Below are 22,016 nucleotides of genomic sequence, written 5' to 3'. Positions count from 1 at the left end.
CTATATGTAAAGAACACAACATATTCAAAACTTCACATAGCTTAGAGTGGGAGATTTAAGTGCTGGGTTGTATCAGAAAGCTTTAAGCTGCACGTAACAGAAGACGCCGACGCCAGCTCAACTAGCTTCAGGATAAATAAGGGGCTGGGAAGGGGCCGAGCGCCTGGCTGCAGCAGCCCCCTGCCCCAACCCCAACCCTCTGCAGTTCTGCAGGTTTAAGTGTCACAGTGAGAATCCCCCTGAGGAGCAGGAGACAGCAAGGAGAGGACCAGGAGCAATGTCATCCAAAGAGAAACAGGCAGTAAAAAATCTCAGCAGGGAAAATGCCAACCAGGAGAATGAAAAGAAAAAAAAAAAAAAGATGAAAAGGAATAAGATGCTAATAAAGGAGAGCCTTTGGCCCTCCCTTTGGAAGCTGGTGAATACTGTGTACCTAGAGGAGATTGTAGGCAGTTTCATGTTAGGCAGCCCATGCTGTAGTAGAGATGAGACATGGCTTGGAGACTTGGAGAGCCACAGGCAAGGGTGCGAGAGGAGAATATGGAAAGGACTGGGGAGGAGGTGAGGCAGCTGATGGAGAAGTTGCGGGAAAAGCAGTTGAGTCACAGTCTGCGGGCAGTTAGCAACGACCCCCTGACCCCCCCCACCATGACCATCGTGATAAGTTTTGCCTTATGCCTTGAATCCTGATCTTTTCCCTGAAGTTAATAAGGAGACACACCTACTTCCTAAACTTACATGTTCCTGAAATACCTTTTGTACCTTTTGTAAACCTTTTGGTGTTACTCGTCTCTTGTGTCTCCTATTACCAGCTTGTAATTGAACGTTGTGTTTTTGACCCAATCTGTAAGTTTCTGTCGGCAGGAGAGTTTTACCTATTGCACGGAGAGATGTTCATTATATATTGTGAAGTTAGTAAAGTAGTTTTAAAAAGTAAATAAATAAATAAAGACCAACAAGGACCTACTGTATAACACAGGGAACTATATTCAATATTTCATAATACCCTATAAGGGAAAAGAATCTGAAACACAGTACTGTATACCCAAAACTAACACGATATTGTAAATCAACTATACTTAAATTTAAAAAATTAATTAAAAAAAAAAAAAAAGATGAGTTGGCTGCACACTGATAAACCAGAAACAAATGAAGAAAATAATCAGCTCTTAAGCCAAAAAGCCATTGGTAAGCAACTCCGGTACCTATTTACATATTGAGTTTCCCCATACTTCAGAAGATAACCAAAGTCATGGGCTGGGAAGAGGATAGAGGAGAGGGAAGAAGCAGATTCATTAAGGGGGCAGGAGAAGGTAACAATCTTAAACTCACAAGAGAAGTTGGGTTGTCCTCACTGCTTCCGTTGAGGGGCATCAAGTAACGAGTGGAAACAGAATAAAAGAACTACTTCCAAAGATAAAAAAATAAACAAATAAATAAGAATTACTGCCTCATATAACTAGAAATCCAAGGCAGAAAGTTTCCGAAATTGGTTAATTCAGCAACTCAACAACATCACCCAGAACCCTGGCAATTTCCCTTTCTGCTCTGCCATCCTCAGCATATCAGTCATCTTAGGGCTAGCTCCCCTTGGTGACGAGGTGGCTGCCTCTGCTCTAGGCAGCAAAACTCAATCGTCAAAGCTCGGCTGAAAAAAGGAGGGCATCGGTCCTGTGTGTTGGCTTTCATGAGCCAGAGAACCTTTACAAGAAGCCCCTCAACAGACTTTCCCTTTCATTTCATTGGCTAGTGGCCAGGAAGAGTTCAGCCTCTTCTTAAGGCTGAAACCAAACAGGATTAGCTCTTGATCACTGAGTCAGGGGTAAAAACCTAAAAAATTAGGATCAGCCACCAACGGCCTTGGGCTGGCAAACAGCAATGCCTGCTGTACAGTCTCCTGCTACATGCTGGATGACTGTGTATGATGTTTCACATCTGAGCCACAACACCCTCATGTTACTTTTCAACTTCTTGTTAATTATCCTGCATAAAATGTTATCTTTCTCTTCCAAATTTTCTTCTCTTTAGCTGTATTTCTTGCTTTTGACTGAAATTTAGGAAGTTGGTGGTTTAATGTTGCAAAGGCATTTCAGATAAAACTGAGATGAATAGAAAACAAAGTGGTAAAAAAATTTGCAATTCATACAGAAAAAGGGCTGATTTTATATATGTGTGTGTGTGTATATATATATGCATAGAAGAAAGAAGTCTCCTTCAGATTAGAAAGAAAAAAATCAACTTAAAAAATGGGTAAAGTTCATAAAGAAACATCCTGAAAGAAGAAATACAAATGATTCTTAAGTATATGAAAATGACATAGTTCAGTTATAGTGAGAGCAATTCACATTAAAACTACACTGCAATACCATTTTTTACCTGCTAGACTGGAAAAGATCCAAAAGTTTGGTAATGCCCTCTATGGGCAAAACTTCAAGAAAGAAAAGCCATGTGTGTCTCCTATAGAACTGAAGATGGGGAGACTCCTCTGGAGGGTAGATAGCTGACAGCTTTCCACATCACAAATGCACATGCTCTCTGAGCCAGTGAAGCCAAATTTCCTGTATCGTCCTATATTGTATCTCTGGTAACAAGATAATTCACTGCAAAGTTATTTTTTAAAGCAAAATACTGGAAAGATCTCAATATCTGTCAGTAGAGGATTGCTTTAAAAAAAAATAAGTATACTGCATACATACAGAGAAGTAGCATATCTGAGAAAAAGCAAAAAAAGAAGACTGAGGTGATGATATATATACTGATGTGAAAATATCTCAAAGACCCACAGACCAAAAGAATGGACACAGTATGACAATTTTTGTTCAAGAAAAGTGGGTAAATATATACTATTTTTGCTCTTATTTCCTTAACTATCTCATGAATTGCTTAGAAACTAATCATATCGATTACCAGTGTGGAAGAAAACTTGACAACTGGGAGACAGAGTTGGGAGAGACAATTTTTCCACAGTAAATTATTTTATGTTTTTTGAGCATTTAACTATATAGATACATTACCTATTCAAAACTGAATAAAACACTTTAAATTATTATGATAGATGCCTCATAAAACTAAAACGTTTGCTTCAACATCTATCTCACAAAATGTAACAATAATCATCATAAGTTGAAAAAAAAAAAAAAAACTCCTGCAATATAAATTTCTATCCAGGAAAAAGTACATTTTTAAATTTCAAAGACTATATGAATAGACTTAAAAACAGTATTTGTGGGGAAGGGCACAAGGAGGGCTCTGCAGGGGCTCTTCCCACCTAGCTGCTTCCTCGCTGGGGGGACTGTCCTCTGTTGACCTCCAACTAGTGACCGTCCCGGGCCCCCAAGCTGTCTGAGGGCCCCTGGAGTGCAGTTACAACCTAGTTCAGGTTCTCTCCTTAAAAATTACTCTCGGGCAGAGTCAAGATGGCGGCGTGGGAAGACACGGAGATCGCGTCTCCCCACAAATAGATAGGTTGCTAGAGGCTGGCGGTGGACCTGAGGCCCAAGCAGATCGCTGGAACTCCAGAGCAACCAGGTAGGGCCTGGGGGAGGTCAGAGGGGTAGGAAAGGGGAAGCCGGAGGGGACTGGCGTCCCTGGGGGTTGGCTGGCTGAGGGGGGAGGTTCCCGCCTGGAGGGACCACTGGGGGCTGGGGAGATCCGAAACGGCAGCTGGGTTTCTCCCGCCCAGGAGGCCAGGAGGCTTGCTGAGCTTCCCGGCTTGGGGGCCTGCTGGGGTCCCCAGCAGGGTCCACCACCCTCCAAGGCCCCCTCCGGGCTGCCTGGGTCCTGGGGCTGTGGGAAGGAGGGAGGAGGGGCGAGGAGGTGGAGAGGCGGACAGGTGGGGGTGGGGGCTTTGAGACGAGGGGACGGGGAGGCAAGAGGGCAGTTCACCTGCCCTCTTGACCAGGGAGGCTGACTGGGCTCCTGGGACTGGTTCTTCACTCTCCGGGCCCCCCTCCAGCACTAGGATCCTGGGGGCGTGGGGGGTGGGGCGAGGGGGACTGGGGGGGGAGGGAGAGAGGCAGACAGTGGGGGTGGGAAGGGATCTCGCCAGATCAGAAGAATAGGGGCAGCACCACCAGTATTTCCTCTGGGCGGGTCCTCCACCTTCCAAGGCTCCTCCCGGCTGTTGATCCTAGAAGTACAGGAGGGAAGCGGTGGTGAGGAAAGAAGAGAGGCGGAAGCAGGGAGGGCCTCTCTGCAATCAGAGGATGAGGGAGGAGCAGAAGGCATTTCCGCTGCCCACTGGCCCAGGAAGCCTGCTGGGCTCCCAGGCCTGGTCTCCAACTCTCCAGGGTCCCCTCCCAGACGCGCTGGTCCTGGGGATGTTGGAGTATGGCAGGGGAAGAGGAAGAGAGGCAGACTGGTGGTGGGACGTTCCAGGAGCAGAGGACCAGGGGAGGTGCGGAGGACCTTTCCCCTGCCCACTTGGGCCCAGCAGGCCTGCTGGGCTCCCGAGTCTGGTCCCTAGGTCTCTCCGGCTGAGTGGGTCGTACAGGCATGGGAGGGAGGGAGGAGAGGAGAAGAAGAAGAGAGGCAGACAGCGGTGGGGGGGATCTTGCAGGACTGGAGGATCACGGGAGATGCTGCGGGGAAATCTCCCTATCCACTTGGCACCGGGAGGCCTGTTGTGCCCCCAGGCCTGGTCTTCGGTCCTCCAGGTGCCCCTCTAGGTCTCACTGGTCCTAGGGGTGTAGAAGGAAAGCAGGGGAGAAGAGGAGAGGCTGGCAGGGGAGGGGGCCTTCTGGGATTGGAGGATCAAGGGAGGTGGAGAAGGTATTTCCCCTGCCCACTAGCTCTGGGAAGCCTGCTAGGCTCATGCACCTGGTCTTTCACACTCCAGGGCCCCCTCCAGCTGCTTGGGACCTAGGAAAGTGGGGGGCAGGGGGGAGAAAGACAGGCAGACAGGGACCCTACCAGACTGGGAGATCTGGGAAAGTGCCACAGGCATTACCCAGTTGGCCCTGGGAAGCCTGTTGGGCATCAGAGTCTGGTCTCCTGCCTTCAAGTGCCCCATGAAGCTGTGAGGGTCCTAGGGGAATAGGAGAGAAGGGGTGAGGAAGAAGAGAACCCAAGGGGGAGGGACCCTCCGAGATTGGAGGACTAGGGGAGGTGCCATCAACTCGGTCCCAGGGAGCCCACTGGGTACCTTGACCTGATCCTTTGCCCCCAGGACCAAAGGCATTCCTGGGCCCCTCTGCCTCATTGGGCCTAAGCCCCATTCCCCACCACCCCCAGGGCCTTTTCTAAGCGTAGGCACTGCCCATTGCCTAACCTCCCCCCCTCCCCTTGTCTAAGCCCTGCCTCCATAGCCAAGAAATTTTCTGGCTTTTTTTTTTTCTGTTTCTTTTTTCTTCTTCCCACCTCCTCACTTAGGCTATTGCAGTTGTTTTACCTTCCAGATTTTTTTTTAATTTTTTCTAACACATCTGTTAGTTTCCTATTATCGTATTTTTTTATCTTGCTATTGTTCTGCTGTTTTCCTACTTTTTTAAATTTTTTAAATTTCTTTTAAATTTTTCTCATTTTCCTGCTCCACATGGCTTGTGGGATCTTGATTCACAAGCCCAGGGTCAGGCCTGAGCCCCTGAGGTGGGAGCTCTGAGTCCAAAACATGGGACTAAAAGGGAAACCCAGTTCCTAGGGAATATTCATCAGAGTGAGGTCTCCCAGAGGTTCTCACCTCAACACAAAGACCCAGCTATACTCAACAGCCTACAAACTCCAGTGCTTGAAACCTCAGGCTGAACACTCAGTGGGACAGGAACACAATCCCGCCCATCCAAAGTGGGGGGAAAATGAGATGACAAAAAAAATATGTCACAGATGAAGGAACAAGGTAAAAATACACAAGACCAAATAAATGAAGAGGAAATAGGAAAAAAGCCTGAAAAAGATTCAGAGTAATGATAGTAAAGATGATCCAAAACCTCAATAACAATATGCAGAAAATACAAGAAACAGTTAATAAGGACTCAGAAGAACTAAAGAGCAAACAAACAATAATAGATAACAAAATAACTGAAATTAAAAATACTCTAGATGCTATAAAAGCAAAATAACTGAGGCAGAAGAACAAATAAGTGAGTTGGAAGATAGAATGGGGGAAATGACTACCACAGAGCAGAAAAAAGAAAAAAATGATAAAAATAATGTAAGACAGTCTCAGAGACCCTGGTGACAACATTAAGCGTGCCAACATTCAAATCATAGGCATCCCAGAAGAAGAAGAAAAAAATAAAGGGTCTGAGAAAATATTTCAAGAGGTTATAGTGGAAAACTTCCTCAACATGGAAAAGGAAATAATTAATCAAGACCAAGAAGCGCAGAGAGTCCCATACAGAATAAACCCAGGGAGAAATAGACAGAGGCACATATTAATCAAACTAATGACAATTAAACACAAAGAAAAAATATTAAAAGCAGCAAGAGAAAGGCAACAAATAACATATAAGGGAAAACACATAAGGATAACAGCTGATCTTTCTACAGAAACTATGCAGGCCAGAAGGGAATGGCAGGATATACTGAAAGTCCTGAAAGAGACAAACCTACAGCCAAGAATAGTCTACCCAGAAAGAATCTCATTCAGATTTGACAGAGAAATCAAAAGCTTTACAGACAAGCAAGCAAAAGTTAAGAGAATTCAGCACCATCAAACCAGCCTTACAACAATTGCTAAAGGAACTTTTCTAAGCAGGAAACACAAGAAAAGGAAAAGACCTACAAAAACAAACCCAAAACAATTAAGAAAATGGTAATAGGAGCATACCTGTCAATAATCACCCTAAATGTAAATGGATTAAATGCTCCAACCAAAAGACACAGACTGGCTGAATGGATACAAATACAAGACCCTTACATATGCTGTCTACAAGAAACCCACTTCAAACCAAGAGACACATATAGACTGAAAGTAAGAGATGGAAAAAGATATTCCATGCAAATGGAAGTCAAAAGAAAGCTAGAGTAGCAATACTCATATCAGACAAATTAGACTTGAAAGTAGAGACTATTACAAGAGACAAGGAAGGACACTACATAATGATCAAGGGATCAATCCTAGAAGAATATGTAACAATTGTAAATATCTATGCACCCAACATAGGAGCACCTCAATACATAAGGCAAATGCTAACAGCCATGAAAAGGGACATCGACAGTAACACAATAATAGTAGGAGACTGCAACACCTCACTTACATCAATGGACAGATCATCCAAACAGAAAATACATAAGGACACACACATTTTAAATGACACATTAGACCATCTCAACTTAATTGATATTTATAAGACATTCCATCCAAAAATTACAGACTACAATTTCTTCTCAAGTGCACACGGAACATTCTCCCGGATAGATCACATCTTGGGTCACAAATCAAACCTCAGTAAATTCAAAAAAATTGAAATCATATCAAGCATTTTCCCTGACCACAACACCATGAGACTAGATATCAATTACCTGAAAAAAACTGTAAAAAATACAAACACATGGAGACTAAACAATACGCTATTAAACAACCAAGAAATCACTAAAGAAATCAAAGAGGAAATCAAAAAATACCTAGAAACAAATGACAATGAAAACACAACAACCCAAAACCTATGGGACGCAGCAAAAGCAGTTCTAAGAGGGAAGTTTATAGCAATACAGTCCTACCTCAAGAAACTAGAAAAATATCCAATAAACAACCTAACCTTACACCTAAAACAATTAGAGAAAGAAGAACAAAAAAACCCCAAAGTTAGCAGAAGGAAGGAAAACATAAAGATCAGATCAGAAATAAATGAAAAAGAAATCAAGGAAACAATAGCAAAGATCAATGAAACTAAAAGCTGGTTCTTTGAGAAGATAAACAAAATTGATAAACCATTAGCCAAACTTATCAGGAAAAAAAGGGAGAAGATGCAAATCAACAGAATTTGAAATGAAAAAGGAGAAGTAACAATGGACACCACAGAAATACAAAAGATCATGAGAGACTACTACAAGCAACTATATGCCAATAAATTGGATAATCTGGAAGATGTGGATAAATTCTTAGAAAAGTACAATCCTCCAAGACTGAACCAGGAATAAATAGAAAATATAAACAGACCAATCACAAGTACAGAAATTGAGACTGTGATTAAAAATCTCCCAACAAACAAAAGCCCAGAGCCAGATGTATTCACAGGTGAATGCTATCAAACATTTCGAGAAGAGCTAACACCTATCCTTCTCAAACTCTTCCAAAATATAGCAGAAGGAGGAACACTCCCAAACTCATTCTAAGAGGCCACCATCACCCTGATACCAAAACCAGGCAAAGATGTCACAAAAAAAGAAAATTACAGACCAATATCGCTAATGAATATAGATGCAAAAATCCTCAACAAAATACTAGCTAACAGACTCCAACAGCACATTTAAAAGATCATACACCATGATCAAGTGGGGTTTATCCCTGGGATGCAAGGATTCTTCAGTATACACAAATCAATCAATGTGATACATCATCTTAACAAATTGAAGGATAAAAACCATATGATCATCTCAATAGATGCAAAAAAAAGCTTTTGACACAATTCAACATCCATTTATGATAAAAGCTCTTCAGAAAATGGGCATAGAAGGAAATTACCTCAGCATAATAAAAGCCATATATGAGAAACCAAAAGCCAACATCATTCTAAATGGTGAAAAACTAAAAGCATTCCCTCTAAGAACAGGAACAAGGCAAAAGTGCCCACTCTCACCATTATTATTCAACATAGTTTTGGAAGTTTTAGCCACAGCAATCAGAGAAGAAAATGAAATAAGAGGAATCCAAATTGGAAAAGAAGTAAAATTGTCACTCTTTGCAGATGACATGATATTATACATAGAAAACCCTAAAGATTCTACCAGAAAACTGCTAGCACTAACCGATGAGTTTAGTAAAGTAGCAGGATATAAAATTAATGCACAGAAATTTCTTGCATTCCTATGCACTAACAACGGAATAGCAGAAAGAGAAATTAAGGAAACTCTCCCATTTACCATTGCAACAAAAAGAATAAAAAACCTAGGAATAAACCTGCCTAAGGAGGCAACAGATCTGTATGCAGAAAACTATAAGACACTGATGAAAGCAATCAGAGACGATATAAACAGATGGAGGGACATACCATGTTCTTGGATTGGAAGAATCAACATTGTGAAAATGACCATCCTACCCAAAGCAATTTACAGATTCAATGCAATCCCGATCAAATTACCAATGGCATTTTTCACAGAACTAGAACAAGAAATCTTATGATTTGTATGGAAATGCAAAAGACTCTGAATAGCGAAAGCAATCTTGAGAAGGAATGACGGAGTTAGTGGAATCAGGGTTCCTGACTTCAAACTATACTACAAGGGCACAGTGATCAAGACAGTATGGTACTGGCACAAAAATAGAAAGGTAGACCAATGGAACAGAATAGAGAATCCAGAGGTAAACTCAAGCACATATGGGCACCTTATCTTTGACAAGCAGGCAAGAATATACAATGGAAAAAAGACAGCTTCTTCAATAAGTGGTGCTGGGAAAATCGGTAAGCAACATGTAAAAGAATGAAATTAGAACACTTCCTAACACCATACACAAAAATAAACTCCAAATGGATTAAAGACCTACATGTAAGGCCAGACAGTATAAAACTCCTGGAGGAAAACATAGGCAGAATATTCTATGACATCCATCAAAGCAAGATCCTTTTGGACTTACCTCCTAGAATAATGGAAATAAAACCAAAAATAAACAAATGGGACCTAATGTAACTTAAAAGCTTTTGCACAGCAAAAGAAACCATAAACAAGACAAGAAGACAACCCTCAGAATGGGAGAAAATACTTGTCAATGAAGCAACGGACAAAGGATTAATCTCCAAAATATATAAGCAGCTCATGCAGCTTAATACCAAAAAAGCAAATAACCTAATCCACAAATGGGTGGAAGACCTCAATAGACATTTCTCCAAAGAAGACATGCAGATGACTAACAAACACATGAAAAGATGCTCAAGATCACTAATCATCAGAGAAATGCAAGTCAAAGACACAATGAGGTATCACCTCACACTGGTCAGAATGGCCATCATCAAAATTCTAGAAACAATAAATGTTGGAGAGGGTGTGGAGAAAAGGGAACTCTCCTGCACTGTTGGTGGTAATGTAAGTTGATACAGCCACTATGGAAAATAGTTTGGAGGTTCCTTAAAAAACTACAAATAGAACTACCATATGACCCAGTAATCCCACTACTGAGCATGTACCCAGAGAAAACCATAATCCCAAAAGAAACTTGTACCAAAATGTTTATTGCAGCACTATTTACAATAGCCAGGACATGGAAGCAACCTAAATGCCCATCAACAGATGAATGGATAAAGAAGATGTGGCACATATATACAATGGAATATTACTCAGCCAAAAAAAGGAATGAAATTGAACTATATGTAATGAGGTGGATAGACCTAGAGACTGTCATACAGAGCAAAGTAAGCCAGAAAGAAAAAAAACAAATACTGTATGCTAACTCATATATATGGAAACTGAAGAAATGGTACTGATGAACCCAGTGACAGGGCAAGAGTGGAGATGCATATGCAGAGAATGGACTTGAGGACACGGGGCTAGACTGGGTGGTGGGGGGTGAAGGGGAAGCTGGGATGAAGTGAGAGAGTAGTATAGACATAGATACACTACCAACTGTAAAATAGATAGCTAGTGGGAAGTTGCTGTATAACAAAGGGAGATCAACTCAATGATGGGTGATGCCTTAGAGGGCCAGGACAGGGAGGGTGGGAGGGAGTCGTGGGAGGGAGGGGATATGGGGATATATGTATAAATACAGCTGATTCACTTTGGTGTACCTCAAAAACTGGTACAAAAATGTAAATCAATTATATTCCAATAAAGAGCTTAAAACAAACAAGCAAACAAAAAACAGTATTTGCTCACTGATTGTTGACTTCCTGAAAAATGATGCCTATGGGGTGGCTGATGTTGGTTTATAACTGTGAGCATCTGGAAATTGATTGTGTATAGAAATCCAAACTTTGGTAGTGTGCATTCAGCTCTGAGGCAGCCAGATATTCATTCACAAGGAGACCCTTCAGGGCAGGAGAGGAGCCAATACTTTTCCTTGTTTCCTGGTTCATCTGCCACAAACCAGCAAAACATGACTAGAGGCATGATAAAGATCAACCCTCAGTGTCACCTGTATCATTATGGAGACTGGATTTTCTTTAAAGATGAGAATCAGGACCACAATGTAAGCAGGCACACATATCTATGTTGAACACTGGGTAATAAGAAATTCCTTGATTTTAGCTCTAGCAAGCTATTTGGGGAATCTATAATAGTCAAAGACTGTCCAGAATAGTCTAGTCAGCCACTGCCAGAAATGAAACTGCTCTTCATCCATTTCTGATTGCATCCCAGCAATATTTTTTTTTAATTTCATAGCCTCCTATACATCCTTCATATCCTATTTACAAATAAATTCATCTGTAAATTATCTACATGTACTTCTTTAGTAATAAATTATATATAAAACCTACACAAGAAATAGCAATATTTGTAAAGATCAAGAGATCAACATATATAAAAGTTTTCCTATTTTCTTCTCTCATTCCAGCATCATGTACTCCTGTGGTATGCACACCCTAATATAGAATGTCATAATTAAGTAATTCAGGAATTTTGCTATTATTTTCATACTATTAGAATTTTTGCTTGTGGCTATAATTATAATTAATATCTGTATCTAAACAGAAAAGATGACTTATTTATTCAAAAAAGATTTCATGATCCTGAACTACACAGAAGGCTATGTTCTACATGTTTTGAATGAAATAATGGTTAAGAACTCCTTATCCTTGTCCTTAAGGAGCAAAGAACTTAGCAGGGAATATTGCAATCTATGCTTTTATGTAAAATCTGTATTACCAGGAACTGATAACTACTCAAATGATTAGCAGTCTAGAGGGCAGATTAAAGGGCATTTCAACAGAAATCTTCAAGAAAGACATGACTGAAGAAGCTAGGTTACATCTTGGTTTTGAATCACAAGATGCTTTTCAAGCAGTGGAGATGGGAGTGGGCAGGTCATGGTAGGCTGCGATGCCGTTCTACAGGGAGAAAGGCAGGAGCAATAGGCTAGAAGGATGAAGGGTGTTCAAAGAACAAGGAGAGGTGAGCTGGAAGTGTAAACTGGGGTCAGATTGTGAGGACCTTGAAGTGCTGACTAAGGATTTTGGTGTTAACACTTAACACTCATTAAGAAAGCTCTGAAGAAGATGTGCTGGAATTGAAAGAATTCTAAAATAAGAGTTAGGACATCTGGTTCTAGTGTTACTTACAGTTATTTGATATCAAGAAAATTAATCTCTCTAAACTTCATTTTCTTTCCTAGAAGAAAGCTTCTTTCATCACTGATATTCTATAATGCCTCAAGGACTTCTGAGCTTGCCTTAGCATAAGATGGAATCTGGTTAAAAGTATATCATAATAATCCAGAGGAGGGTAACAGTGGTCTACACTAGGGAGGTGGCTATGAAAGAAGGCCATGGTGTCCACAACAATGGAACAAGGACTGCCCCGCTACAGGCTTTACTTAAGAAATTGTCCAAATAAGACTGGAAAGCAAGAAAGAATATGAACGACATTGCCATGATCTTACCCTGGGGCATAGTGAGTAACTGGAAACAGGGAGACAAGAGAGAGGAATGAAAGAGGATTCAAAAATTGTTAGTCTACATTATCAAGGGAACATCAGCACTGTTAACAGAGGGACTGGGATTTTAAAAGGAAAATATTCTAGAAGAAGGAGGTGAAGACAGTTTGCAGCCTATTGAGTAGGTAGGAGATTGTCTGGGCCAAAATCTCCAGCAAGGAGCTGTTAACATTAAAATGATAGAGTTGAGAGTCATCCTCCCAAAAAGGGAAAACTCAAGATCAGAATTATAAATAAATGTTTTTAGAGTTTATAAAGAAATAGGAAAATGCTCAGGAAATATTCTCCAGGGGAAAAAAAAGCAATATATACATTTTGGTTAAAATGTATGTAAATATAGGTTCAGAGATAAAAGGTAAAAACAAAATAACCAAAATATTATTATTCAGTCTTCATTATGAATATATAAGTGAATTTTATTCTTTATACTTTTTTCTTCCAGTGTTCTATAATGAACATATATTATTCTTATAAACAGAAAAGAAAAACAGTAAAAAAGGAAATGCAAAAATAAAAGTTGTTATCAAAAAGTTTCTGTTAAACCTTGATAAGACTTTTAACATAAATGTCTCTGAAAAAACGCACTTTCAGAAGTGCTTATACTGACTAAAAATCACACTTCACAAAAGTCCAATGGGATACAACGCAAGAATCAATTTTCTCAAGACTACATGGTTCCAGTTATAAACAATGAGCTGTTTATTCTCACATTCTTAGTAGATTCAGGCACATTCTACCTGTCGTCTTCCACAACAGGCGTCTGTATTCTTAAAGGAGAAATGGAAATATTTCTGGACATGGCGAAAACCTTTGAGGGAGAAAAGACAACTCTAAGTGTCAAGGTAGAAAACTTGAGCTTCAACAATTCAGGGCTACCCCATTAAAATCACTCCATCACCAAGCATTAAAACCAAGACTTCAATTTTAATTTTATGGTTTAATATATGTTGGCAGCATCTTGTCTCTTAACCCCTGAAAAAAGATACATCAAATATCAGAGGAGTCTTAAACTGAAAAAGAAATACTTTTATTAAAACTAGAATTAAGCAACGTAATTGGTTGGGTCAGATGTAACCCAAAAAAAAAGAAAAAAAGTAAATATATTGGCTTTGTCTACTCAGAAACTCACATTTATGCTAACATTAACTATAATTAGCCTAGAGCAGACTATAGTAGATAATAAGATATAAGATTCCAGGATTACTCTGAAATTGGTTAGTATTGTTCCTTCCTAGCTATGTGAAAGGGAGCTGTTTGGGTTACACCAAGTGGCCTGAGACATTCATTTCTCCTACTGAAAACTCTCCTAGGGCCACTTGGATGTGGATAAAAACATAATTGACCCATGTGATACCATGAATGAAGACAACAGTGACAGGAACAAAGGAGAGGTCATTCCTTACATATCATTTAGGTGGGAGGTAACTCAGGTGCTAATCTGTAATTTCTCTCTTTTTTTTTCCTTTCTTTTTAGGCCACGCTGTACGGCATGAGGGATCTAAGTTCCCTGACCAGGGATCGAACCCGTGCCCCCTGCAGTGAAAGCACGGAGTCTTACCCATTGGACTGCCAGGGAAGTCCTACATCTGTAATTTCATAGCCCAATGGGAGTGATCACTGGGTCAGCCTAGACTGCTGCTCCCACATCTGGAGCACTAGAGAGTAACGTCCAGCTGAGTACTGAACCTTGCTTAGAACTATAGGTGCACCGTAATTGACTTTCTAATATCCTCTGTTCGTGATCTCTCCAGAATTCTGGAGAACAACATAGCATATTGAAAGGAACACAGCCTTTGAAACTACAAAGACCTGGATTTAAATTCCAGTGCCATCATGTGATACATCATATGACCTTATACCAGTCATTTAACCACTTGGAACCTAAGGTTTTGCATCTGTAAAAATGGGGGGAGAAAATTTTACCACAGGGGATAATCATGAGAATTAAATGAGATAATCACATACAAATATTGTAACTGTATCAGCTCAAAGCTAATATAGCAAATTGCCCTGTAACAAAGGACTCTTGTATTAGTCAGGTTCTCCAGAGAAGCAGAACGATTACGAGACAGATAAGAGAGAGAGAGAGAGAGATACGCACGTAGATACAGATACATAGATAAATACACAGATAGATACATGGGGGGGGGGGAGATTATGAAAGCTGATAAATCCCAAGATCTAAAGCAAGCAAGCTGTAGACCCAGAAAAGCTGAGTCCAGCTCAAGCAGTCACATAGAAAGAGATCTATCTTACTTGCCAGAGTGTTAGCCTTTCGTTCGACTCAGGCCTTCAACTGACTGGATGAGGGCCCGCCACACTGGGAAGACAATCTCCTTAACTCAGTCCAATGGGTCAAATGTTAATCTCATCCAGAAATACCTTCGCACAAATACCCAGAGTAATGCTTGACCAAATATCTGGGCACCCCATGGCCCAGTCAAGTCGACACAAATTTAACCATCACTACAGAATCTTAGTGGTTTACAAGCAGAATTCATCCTCCTTAGACCAGTGGCTACCCCGGGCATGATCTCACAGCAATGGCAGACATGCATGAGAACATGCCCAGTTCACGCACAAGCACATTTAAGCATCTGTTCACGTCATGTCTGTGAACATCTGATTAGCTAAAGCAAGCCACACTGCAAATCCAGCATTAATAGAACATGGAAATATACCCACCTCTGGTAGGAGAAACTGCAAAGCCACATAACAAATGGCTGGAATACAGAGGATGGCAAAAATGGCAGGCAAATAATACAATTTACTATGGTAACCCAGTACCAGGCACATGTTAGATATTCAACAAGTTTTATTTGTGTGCCTTTCCCACTCCCTCTATCCTGGTTCCACTTGCTGTCTTCCAAAATTTTTCCCATTCCTCTTTGCAATGCTCTATATTGAATACAAATATAATATTTTAAAGAATTAAGATAATGCTATTAATAAGAAAATGCTCTCTCACTCTATGGAAAATTTCACGTACCAGGCAAGATGCTTCCTTAACTGACACAGTCCCTGTTAGTTCATTGCCCTGAGAGGTTTTACAATCAATTAGGAATGTACAGGGTGTATAAGTAATTTACATCCTATTTTTCAGTGTGCCCTACTTCACACTTGCTTGTTTCAAATTTCACCTGCTGTTATTTTGCTCAATTAACTATGTTTGTTCCACAATTATCTAATCTGTTTAGTATGTACTGGGAGTCTTTAAAGCTCCTTTCTCATCTTTGCCCTGACTAAATAATTTATCATCTGGCATGTTAACCGTCTGGCCATTCAGCCCAGCTTGTCAGAAACTTCTTTGAAAACATCAACATTGCAAGTCCCAGTGTAGAAGGCATGGATGTTGTACAATTAATTTCTTTTCATGCTGTGACTTGCCTTTTTCTCTTCCTTGTTTTACTAATCTCTCAACTCATTTTTAAATCCATAATAGAATTTTACATCTCACCACAATGCTGCCAGTTTCTTTGTGTACTTCTTTATGGAACAAATATGAAGATCTTATCAAGATGTCAACAGCCACAGTTAATAACTTGAGGCAACATGGAAATCACTCATAAAGAACTGAAGGGTGCATGTGGAATTTTAATCTTTAGAAGCCAATGTTTAACATGAAGATGGGTATTTAACCCTTAAGATGTCTTACTTCCGAGGAAGAACACTATATTTATTGTTTCTTCTAGGATCTATCAGGCACTGTATGGATGTGCTCAGACACTTTATTACACTTTAATTCTCACCACAACCTTACCAAATTGTTACTGATATGTCTACTTTACAGATGAAAAAAATGAGTTAACCACAAGGACTTGACCAGGGTTGTCAGCAAAGATGTGAAACTCCTAATGGTTGATTCCAGAGTCCATCTTTCCTCTAAACCTCACTTAAAAGCTCTTTTTTATTCTTTTGTCCATGACTTAGTGATAAACAAAAATTCTCACCATTCCATAGCTATACTGCGTATTATATTTCAAAAATAAATTGAAGCAAGAAGACAAAACACCAGGTTTTTCAAACTATACTCCTCCCTTAAAAATGAAAAAATATAGATATAGAAAATATGACCTACTATGGTAGTCTTCCCCTCCCAATTTGAAAATCAATCCTTTATAATATTAAAATTGGTTCATAAAAATGATCTCCCCTATACCAGTCTCCAAATTCACTAGGCTTATTTACTGTTCTCACTATACAGTGTCTCCAAGCATTTCTGGTCTGACATTCCTGTTAGTAAAAAATTTTGCATATCCATCTCCAAAGCAAGTATATTGGGACTTCCCTGGTGGCACAGTGGTTAAGAATCCACCTGCCAATGGGACACGGGTTAGATCCCTGATCTGGGAAGATCCCACACGCCGAGGGGCAACTAAGCCTGGGCGCCACAACCACTGAGTCTGTGCTCTAGAGCCTGCAAGCCACAACTACTGAGCCCACTTGCCACAACTACTGAAGCCCATCTGCCTAGAGCCCATGCTCTGCAACAAGAGAAGCCACTGCAATAAGAAGCCCGCCCAGCAACACGAAGAGTAACCCCCACTCGCCACAACTAGAGAAAGCCTGCACAGCAGTGAAGACCCAACACAGCCAATAATAAATAAATAAATCTATTTTTTTAAAGTATATTGATTTATACATCATTTACATGGACTATTGTGATCCATATGCTAAATTTTTCATAAAGCTAATGTTTTTCTTATTTTTAGGAAACAAATATAATTAGAAGTTTTAGTGTCTTTTCCTCCACCTCCATGTGGGCAGAAGGGTAGTTAGAGACCAGTGCTGAATCATAAGCTCCTTGAGGTCCTCAACAGTGTCTTTTTGCCTTTGACTCTGTAAGACTGAGCACAGACCTGGACCATGCTAGGCATGGGATTGAGGCTTGTAAGCTGAATGATGGATGATGCAGCTGACTTTTTAGGAAAAGATCAGAGCCAAGCCTTTGTTGTACTTCTCTAACTCCAGAAAAATATCTTTTGTCAAGGACACAGGCCTTACATTCTTTCCTCAAATAATATGAATTTTCTCATGAAGTGAATCTGCCTTGCTGCCACAACACTCAAATCTCCACTCTAAGATGAAATGGTTCCTGGGAAAAGGCACTGGCATGAGACTTCCCGACCTGAGTTTCAGCCCTTTAACTGGCTTAGCTTCACGCCTTTGCACAAGTCACTCCAGCCCGCTGAGTCCCTTTTGTACCAACTATTAGAGAAGCTTGGATGGATAATTATGAATAACATTGCAGCTATGCCCATCTAAATAAGAGACTGCTTGTAATTTTTTTCTAAAACAAAAAGTTGTATATATACAAAGATTTATATTATATAAACACCTGGAAAAAATAGTTACTTGAACCAGTCTGAGACAGAAAAAAAATCCAGAAGCTGTTCTTTCTTCTTTACATTCCTCACTAAGCAAGCAAATGATACCCAGAGGTAAGTAAGGATGTGGCTAGGTCCAAACATGGTTAAGGGTTGTCAGAGATACCACCCTTCAGCAGCTCCCATGTAAACAAAATGTGTAATAAATTCCCAGCTCTGTTTCCCTACGAAGCCTACCTTTTTGGTAGAATCTCTAAGGAGAGATAAAGACAATCACATTAAGACTAATGAGTGATGCAATAAGAACCAAGTCATATATTTATTCGTGCTGGTCTGTTTCTGTTCAGGGAATGGATGCAACTTGATTAAATTACAAAAATGCTATTATAGGAAAAGACAAATAAAGGAGCATGGGAGTCAGGGGAGGAGAGACTCTTCCTTGGAATAGCTGGAAATTTCCATTTGCAAAGAAATAACATTTTATTTATATAATTAAATATATCATGTAAATCGTTCTGCCAGACACACATTATATCTAAAAATTGCCTCTTGGGGTTTTGTCAGACTCTGATGTCTCAAAGACCACACTAATGTGAAAAATTGAAATAAGTTATACTGAATAAATAGAAAATTCTACTATCAGATGGCAATTTTCTGTCAGATCTGCCCTTTACCTTTTGAATTAGATTTAGTTGCCTTCCTAGAAATAAGCATTCTTATCAGAGATTGAAGCAGTCCCAATACAAAAGAGAAAGTTTAAATACTCTAGTTTCACAAAGCAATCTTCTGACTTCTCAATATTTATTACTTTGACAGAAAGTAAAGTGTACATTTTAATGTGTATTCAGCAGGATGAAAATAGAATACTTAATTTTTTCTCGACCACATAATGGTTTGCTTGAGGGAACTCCACAATCAAATGTTCTCTGTAAGAAAGGCTGCTTGCTGGACAATCTCCTGGAGAGTAAAGTGGACTGGGGAAGTTTTTTTCCTGGTTTAAATATTGCATCCTTCACAGGAGCAGTTCTGAGGCTTTTCTTCTCATTTGAAAGTGTTTCCCACCAAGGATGTAAGATTCAGAGCAAGGAATGCCCAAAGCCAGCTTTTGAGCCCCTATTAATAGCCATGAGGTCTCAGGAGGTCATTTGTGTGTGGATAAGACAGCATTATCACCTTTTTATAGCTAAGTACATTGAGACTCAAAAAAGTTGAATAACTTGCCCAAATCCAGATAGCTAGCAAATGACCAATGTCTCTTTACCCAGAAGCTCACTATATCATGCTAGTGTGTGGACAACTGGCTGATATTCCGAATATTCCAGTCTTGTTTTCACCTCAACAGTGATGGAATATCATAGAATTCCTCCAGATACTCTTGTTATCTCATACAAGATCAATCCTTTACTCTTGATTTGACTTTACATTGTGGGCATTTTTTTAATATTTAACATTGAACACAACTTTTTTCCTCTAAAAACAAATCTAACAAAGCCACACTTCCTTAATGAATCACACACCCACAAAACGTTTAAAACCAGGAAAAGTGAGTTACCCAAATGTATAAAGAAACCCACTCTAGTAATAACTTTCTCCTTCAGAATTTAGTGTTTTCCTATCTATCATCTCATTCCTTACAACATATTTCTATGAAACCTAATTACCACATTTCATAATTAGTCATAGATTCCAAGGACTGCTATTTCTAAACCGGCTCATCCAAAGAACCTGCAGGAGGAAAGATTTATTTCATTGTCTTAGCTTTAGCACAGGTTTTTGCTAAATAAAAACAACTAAAGAATGGAGAGTATATGTTCTAGTTGAATACAATTCTAACCCATACCCATACCGAACGGTATATATACCCAATGGAAGTGCTTCTTTCCACCTGACGTTGCTGCCTGATTCCTCCTTTCCCTCATTTTCCTCAAAGAAAATTTGGATAGATTCTAGAATCATGATCAAGTGAATTTCTCCATCATTCTTACAGCACACAGTGCATACACGCATGTGCATGTATGCACCTGCCTATTCATTTATTTACTTATTTATTTATTAGAAAAGCTACAATAATACGTCTTTCCTTACTAAAGCCTGGTGATTCTGCAAGCCGAGGCAAGAAGAATTTGTGTCATTTTCACTGGGATTCCACAAGCTTTGAATTTCTCACAATTTTCTTTCCTTAAAAACTAGTGAGTAAATTGGGAAATCTGTAGAGACATGGATGGACCTAGAGACTGTCATACAGAGTGAAGTGAGTCAGAAAGAGAAAAACAAATATCATATATTAACACATACATGCAGAATATAGAAAAATGGTACAAATCAACTGGTTTGCAAGGCAGAAATAGAGACACAGATGTAGAGAACATATGGACACCAAGTGGGGAAAGCGGTGGGGGGGGTAGGGGGAAGGGGCTGTTAGCAGGGGAATGAATTGGGAGATAGGGATTGCCATGTATACCTTACTAATAAGAAAAAAATATCAAATTGTACACTTTAAATATATGCAGTTTATTGTATGTCAACTGTATCTCAATAAAAGCTCTTAAAGAAAAAAAAAGTCATAGGTTCTTCTTTGCCAACTCTATAATTTTAGACTATTTTATATTCAAAAGACAATGTTTGTAAATTAAAGGCTAATTTTATTTGTGCTTGTAAAAGTATATGTATTTTCACCTATATTACTGTGACACGAGCTGATAATTATGAAGACAGTTATTAAAAATGAGAAATGGCTTCTGAAAAAAAAATAGTGAGTAAAGCATCACTTACAATCATACAGAAAAAAGTACTGCTATCCATGCCTTTAAACATAACGACGAGTAATTAGACTGAATTTTATAATGAAATTAGCCTTAGAAGGTTTCACAGGTACTCACATTATTCAACATATCCTTAGCCAGCTCAAGCATAATTTTTCATGGCATTTAATAGATATTCACTGCAACAAGGGAAAATGGATAGAAAGAGATATCTTCAGAGTCTCAAATAAAAGTAAAATGACACAGTTGTGGCCCTGCTGTTGTGGATCAGACTTAGCTGAAATAAGAGGCATTATTATGGTGTCCAAATGTCCCCATTTACTACCTCAAAGCCTGGTTAACTACATCTTTATACAGGTTATCATGTGAGTTAAAAAAAAGATTTTCATCACTCGTTATTTTATCTTATTATCATGCAGAAGATCACATCGATGCAAATTACCCACACTGATACCAACTCATCAAGGAATTTTTGCTCTTACTATGAAACACATATTCCATCCCTTTGCCAAAAAGCTGTCCCTGTGATTAAAAAGGATTCTTAGAAAAAGGGATGTAATCCAAATTGGAAAGGAGAACCATCACTGAGTCTCCAACTTTTCTCTTAGGTGAAAAGAATATGTGTTTAGAAGTATCTTTATTACCTCCCCTCCCGGCACCTATCAGATAGGACATCAGGGAGAAGCCACACAGAGCCCTCACAAGGGGAATTTCTCTAACTTGTATTTAACACTGTGATTATCACCAATGAGTTCACAGGTAATACACAAACTCCTCTCTACATGTAACAAGCGGTGCTCGGCAAAACCCTGTCCATTTTCCTAAGACACGTGTTAGTCTGCTGGGCTGCCATAACAAAGGACTATAGCCTGGGTGGCTTAAACATCAGAGATTTATTGTCTCACAATTACAGAGGCTAGAAATCCAAAATCAAGGTGTCATCAGAGCTGGTTCCATCTGAGGGCTATTAGGGAAGTACCGGTCCCAGGCCTCTTTCCTTGGCCTGTAGGTGGCTGTATGCTCCCTATGTCTCTTCACACGTTCTTACCTCTATGTGCATCTCCACGTCCAAATTTCCCCTTCTTCACACCAGTCATGTTGGATTAGGGCCCACACTAATGACCTCATTTTGACTTGATTTATCTCTATAAAGATTCTATCTCCACATAAGGTCACATTCTG

The 22,016-nt window shown here is 39.8% G+C and overlaps 1 pseudogene; it reads left to right on the top strand.

The window, feature by feature from the left end:
- The first annotated feature begins 271 nt into the window (after positions 1 to 271).
- On the top strand, positions 272 to 683 carry LOC130855913 (protein BEX1-like; annotated as a pseudogene).
- The last annotated feature ends 21,333 nt before the right edge of the window (positions 684 to 22,016 follow it).

The sequence above is a fragment of the Hippopotamus amphibius genome, chromosome 6 (assembly GCF_030028045.1).
Source record: "Hippopotamus amphibius kiboko isolate mHipAmp2 chromosome 6, mHipAmp2.hap2, whole genome shotgun sequence".
Lineage (NCBI taxonomy): Eukaryota > Metazoa > Chordata > Mammalia > Artiodactyla > Hippopotamidae > Hippopotamus > Hippopotamus amphibius.
The sequence above is the reverse complement of the archived record's forward strand: the minus strand, read 5'-3'. Positions and strand labels throughout refer to the sequence as shown.